Raw genomic sequence first — 6,910 nt, forward strand, 5'->3', positions numbered from 1 at the left:
AATTTCATCTCTTGAAAGTTTGTTTTATTGAGATACATTTATTTATAACGCATAATGTTAACACATTTTTTTTTTAACTTCGTTCAGTTTCAACTTAATTCACTAGAAAATTTCATATATAGACTATTTTATAATTTCTTAGACTAGGATGTTCTCTCGCAAATGTCAGTCTGCATTAATTTATTTACCGACTTATTTTCTTATGAACGAAATCTTGTGAAGTATTTTACACAACATCCCAAGCAGCACCGGAACGTTCCGAAAACGTTCAGAGTCCGTGTCATACCGTTCTATAACGGTGTTAGGTGTATTTAGAACGTTCTACATAACGTGCTAAAGTGGTGCGTGAAACAACCGTGTATTTAGTACGTACATTTCGACGTACAACAATCGTGTTTTTTGAAACGTTCCCAGATTGAGTTATAAAATACGTTCGACATAACGTGCTAAAGTTGTGTATGTTAGAACCGTGTTCTTAGGACGTACATTTCAACGTAAAATACTGGTACTTTCCGAAACGTTCTCAACATGTACTAGAAAATACGTTCTAAACGACGTACTAAAGCGGTGTGTATTATAACCGTATTCTTAGGACGTATATTTCACGTACAACACTGGTACTTTTCGAAACGTTCTTAACATGTACTGGGAAAAAAGTTCTAAATTACGTGCTAAAACGGTGCGTATTATAACCGTGTTTTTAGGACGTATATTTCAACGTACAACACTGGTACTTTTCGAAACGTTCTTAACATGTACTGGGAAAAAAGTTCTAAATTACGTGCTAAAACGGTGCGTATTATAACCGTGTTTTTAGGACGTATATTTCAACGTACAACACTGGTACTTTTCGAAACGTTCGCAACATGTGCTAGAAAATGCGTTCTAAACGACGTGCTGAAGCGGTGCGTATTATAACCGTGTTCTTAAAACGCACATTTCAACGTACAATCCTGGTACATTTCGAAACGTTCTCAAGATGTACTGGGAAAAACGTTCTAAATTACGTGCTAAAACGCTGTGTATTATAACCGTGTTTTTAGGACGTATATTTCAACGTACAACACTGGTACTTTCCGAAACGTTCTCAACATGTGCTAGAAAATACGTTCTAAACGACGTGCTAAAGCGGTGCGTATTATAACTGTGTCTTAAAACGCACATTTCAACGTACAATCCTGGTACATTTCGAAACGTTCTCAACATGTACTGGGAAAAACGTTCTAAATTACGTGTTAAAACGGTGCGTATTATAACCGTCAGATGAAATGATGTCGATTTTTTTAGGACGTATATTTCAACGTACATTCTCGTACTTTTCGAAACGTTCTCAACATGTGCTATGAAAAACGTTCTAAAGGACGTGCTAAAGCGGTGCGTATTATAACAGTGTTCTCAGAACACATATTTCAACGTATAACACTTATACTTTTTGGAACGTTCTCATCATGTGCTAAAGTACGTTCTACAGGACGTCGTAAAGCTGTGCGTATTATAACCGTGTTCTTCGGACATGCATTTTAAAGTACAACACTGGTTTTTTCGAAACGTTCCCAGACATACTATAAAGTACGTTCTGCATGATGTGCTGAAGAAGTGTGTGTTACAACTATATTCTTATAACGTACATTTAGACATACAATACTGGTATTTTTCAAAACGTTCTCAGCATGTGCTATAGGCCCCCAGCGGCCGAGCGGTAAACTCGCTGGATACTGGTAGTTCGGTCCGAGGTTCGATTCCCGCGAACAGGCTGGCTGCATGGGCGCTTTCGTGGTTTTTCCCATGTGTAACGTGTATACGAGCCAGCCCTCCTCGAAGGCATCTTCCTTCCGTGTAGTGCCTAAGAGCGAATCACGTTAATAAAAAAAAATGTGGTATAAATTACTTTATACATGACACGTTAAAGCTAATTACACCGTGTTTCTTAGGATGTTCTTTGCAGAGCATCCATTGGTAATTTTCGGATGGCTCACTGCATGCTATCAAGCGCATTGTACGTGACGTGCTTGTTACACCTGTATTTTTCTGTACATTTTAATATATAACACTGCCGTTTTGTACCATTTTCTTCGTTAAAACATTTAGAGCGTGTGCTATAAAGTACATGCTACTCACATTACAATTATACTAATTACCTAAGCTTCAGGCAACTGTGAAATTATTCATTTTCCATAAATACTTCAATATCTTTTATTTTGCCGCAGTATTAGTTATAGAAAACATTTTCATTAAATATGTACTGTAAAGACAGTTCGCAAGGCTTGTATTTCAAAAATAGATAAAATAATGTTACTTAAAAAAACTGTATTCTGCTTATTAAATGTAAGTTATTTAGAATTTCAAAAAATATTTAAAAGTTCTTGCATATTTTTTCAGATGAAATGATGTCGATTTTTTTTTTTTCATTTCGCATTAATCATTTGTGTTTGCAGTACATTCATGAAACGTGTCATGAACTTTCTACTAGAACAACCATGTGAATAGTATGTAGCTTTCTATGTGCAAGATTGGTATCTTCCATAACATTTGGACATGGGGTAAAAAAACTACATGTTATTCGCGTAACAAATGCGATTGTACATATTTAGAATAGCAACAGAATTATGATGATGTTAGGACACGTTTGCGAGCGTGCTATTTTTTTTTTCCCTAAAATGCACGAATTATTCGCATTGTAGGTGTTAAATGTCGTTGATGATGAACTGTTTCTTTCAAGTGAAAGAAGAGAAAAATCACTTAATGATTTTTATTTAAGAAAATTGTTTTATAAATTTTATAAATTTTACAAACACGTAAACACGGATACAATAATAATAATAATAATAAAGGATACAAATTTGGGGCGACATAATCCACTTTTTTGCTTGAACATTTTCCATGTTTTCTCACCGCCTAAAACAGGCGTCATAAAGAGGATATTTGTCAGGCACACAGACCAAAATCTCTCGCGAACCCCCACCTTCACATATTGCAACAATCTATGACATTGTACAAGATTTACAATAAAGCAGAGTGATACTATAGAAAATTTAGGATAAAAATGAGTCAATGGAAAATCAAACTTATTTTCGAGCGCATGTAAAATAATTAACAACACATGGAGCCGAACTCCTTAATTAATTACTTAAGGGGCCTCGAGGGCCCTAAGTAATTGATCTGCGCGTTACCGAATATCAGTTATAGTGAGAACTGAAAAGTGCATGACATCAGTAGAAGACCACTAGATAACAATCATTAGTAAATGCCAATAGTCTTATCTAGTATACGTTAATGCTTAATTGCTTTTCTTTGGAAGAAATGAAAAGGCCTTGGGATTATTGCAAGATGCCTAAATACGCCACAAATGGAATCCCTTTCGAGTGATCACCAAATGATTCATTTGTCCACTATTACGTTTTTACAGAAAAATTAAAAATTGAAAATTAGGCAGCATAAGAAATTTATGAATTCAGAATATCTTGATATTTTACATTTGTTATCCATTTTCATAGACATGAAAAAAGAAGAGTATGAAAAAAAAAAAAAAAATAGTTTTTTCAACAGCATTTTAATTTCATACTTTATATATTTGTTGCTTTAATTTTTTTTCTGTTTAAAAACTCTGCGAATTGGGAAAATTTAATCGTGTTATTTTTCGCAAATTTAAATAATTTAAGCATTATTCGGAAGATCACATGAAGCTGAAATTTATCAAGGATTTTTAATCACATGCGAGAAATTTATGTATATCTGCATCGAAACTGTTACGAATATTATTAAGCTGTAGATTTTCAAATGAATTTATATAGTTCCTTTTATATAAGTTTGTCCTTTATTCATATCAACTTTTAACTCAGAATTTGATTTCCTGTATGAAAATCCTGTCGTCCGATTAACTAGAAGCTATTTACATATTATATTCGTTGTTAGCATAGTTAGCAAAATATTCGTTGTTTTAATGAAAAGCAAATTTTATTTGCATTGCTCATCTATTGACAATAACATGTAAACAAAATATTCTTGAAAACGCTTAACTTCTTGAACAATCGTGCAAAGCTTATGCACATTCGGTAAACATGGAAAATAATATTTTACTTTACTTGCAAAAGTTTTTTCGCAGAAGTCTATGAGCAAATGTTTTTGATTTCCTTAAAATTTTTACCCTGTGACTATGACTCATTCTCGAGGATTCAAAGTTTTACACCGAACTTGGATGAAAGGCCTCAGGTTCCCGCTGCTTTTGACCATTCTCAAACTAGCTTTCAAGACATTGTGGGGCGCCAAGTGCCTCGCCTGTGGCCACGTCTGGTAACAATAAAACTGATCTTTCTGGTTACCGACCGCATTATTTCCTTTTCACGGAATACAATATTGTTTACGTCCATTTCCAAAATGCCAATATAAAACAGCAATTGCATCGTTTCAAGATATTGGATGATCAAGAACTTTAGGTTTTCGTTATAACACTGGGAGGTTCATCAATTCCAGATTTCTACAACTTTTCAATTAAATCTAAAAGTGCATTTTATTTCCCTTTATAACTATATCCCTTTCAGTACTTACTTTTATTATTATTATCATCATCAAAGAACCGTGTTTTGTATACTGTTTATAAGGAACAGAAAATATTTTACTTTTCACTTAGCTCTGTTATCTCTGATAAAACAAAACTTTGTATGTAAAAAATTTATTCACTTGTAGAGCAGTAATCACATTTAGCCTACAAATAAAAGATTTAAAGAACTACCCAGATTTTTCAATTCGGAATTCAATATCTAGTACCAAGTACTTTAGAACTCTGAATATTTGGAGTTATAAAATACTTGTTTCGTATCCGTAATTAGTTCAACAAAGTAAATAAATATTTTCTACATGCGCTAATCCAAACGTTAATTATAAAACAGAATATGCTCTTATTCCAGAATAATTTTATTTTAAATATGTGCATACTGCTCTACTTAGTGATGAAAATTTCAAATGAAGCGAGTTTTAAATGAAGCAACACAAAGCGAGTTATGTGTTTCTTCAACAAAAGAAAAATAGCTTTCTGGCAACATGGTGGTTAAAAAGAAGATTTTTCTCTAATAAACTGGCTAAAATAACGCTGATTATTGTTCAGAAACCAAACCGATATGTTCAAATATTTGATTACTATTATATAAATGCTCACATAGAATTAATTAAAATTTACCACAAAATATTTTAAGAATATTGATTGTTAAAATATCCACATAAAATTATCGCCCCCTCCCCCCCCCCCCGAAAAAAAAAGAAAGAAAGAAAAGAAAAGAAAAACTTAACTTAAATGGTGCAGTGTGATAAAATCTATAAAGACTTTATATTTTTAATAAACGTGCACATATAAAATTTCAAATAAATATTCAAAAAATCCTTTTGCGACTACAGTATTTTAAATTGTTGCATACAATACGTCTGCATGCATATAACAGCATTCGAAACCTGTTAAACATTTGTATATCTTCTTTTGTAATAAAAAATTATGAGATTTTCATAAAAATTGCAATCTGATCCTGCAATATCCAACTTAATAGCTAATATGAGTTTAAACTGAAGGCATTCTGTACCATTTAAATTATACATGGCCATAAATATTTTAACTTAACTGACATACGGTGCATTTAAATGATGTGTATAACCATAAAAACTTTTTATTAACAGGGAAATTTATTATTTTCATATTTATATGAAGCTAATGATCGTTATAACGTCATTTCGCATCCTTCTTAGGAAATGTCTTTGATTATCAACGGTATATGAAATGTAAACCAAATAATTCAATTGAAAATAAAATTCAAAATAAAAATTGCACAATGTTATGGAAATAATGTTTAAAAAATATTATTCATTTGTTCTATATTGCTCGCTAGACGTAATTAACGTCGAAAAAAGTTGAATGTGATTTTAATAGTGATGATGTGCGTTCTACTTCAGTTAGCATTATTTTGATATTTTGAAACTGTAACGTATCATGGAAAAATGTTCGCTGAATTACAATTTTATTTATTACCTGATCTTTGGATACCTTGCAGATTGCCGCATAGAGTCATAGTCTTGTTATGCTCATAGCAGAAATGAATTGCACTATTTATTTATTCGTAAAAGGCAGGGATTTTTAATTTTATTTTCTGCATCTATGTAGCGCAAAAAATTCTGATAGTCATGTACAATTCACGCTGAAAACAATCTGCGAAACTAGTTGAGAAATGAGAACTGAAAGCTGTAGTCTCAAATTCCGGGCATTCGTAACTTAATACATTCTTAGGAATGGCCAGTCTTCATCAGTTACTTAGCCATTCCATCAGCGAGAACTTTGCTGTGAGTGCGACCGATCTTCAGCGTGAGAAAGGGAAAAGTTTCGACGCAGTTTTGATGGAGAACACTCCGAAGGACTCTCACCTCTCTTTCCTAGCCAGCAAAACACTCGAGAAGAATTCCGACTCGTCAGTCTTATAAATGCTTCTTTAGAACTGGTAAGTAAGAATTTAAAAATATAATATATATTTTAAAATATTTTAATGAAAACTTTAAGAGAAATTCCATATGTTTCTGTGAGACATCTAGTTAAATAAATTGCAGTGTTTAGATTTTATTTATCTCTTACGATCTGGTCTAATACTTATTTTCATTGCAATAAAGTTAATAAAATAATTCAGCAGAAAGGTTTGCAATTAGAAATCTCAATTTACAGGAAGAAAGTGCCGCATTTGAAGAGTTCTTTTACTATGCTTCTATTCTATTTGGCTATGGAAAACAACGTAATTTTGAAAATTGTTGATGCACAAAATATATTTCATAAGTAACTTCAATTTTTAATTTCAGAATAATAGGGTGAAGGGTAATAAATTAGGTGATAATCTAAACATACTATAGAAATTGCAATTTAAAAGAGAAACCACGTTAAGGGGCC

Source organism: Stegodyphus dumicola, chromosome 4 (assembly GCF_044657685.1).
Source record: "Stegodyphus dumicola isolate Sdum_Otavi_A_Nest chromosome 4, ASM4465768v1".
NCBI lineage: Eukaryota > Metazoa > Arthropoda > Arachnida > Araneae > Eresidae > Stegodyphus > Stegodyphus dumicola.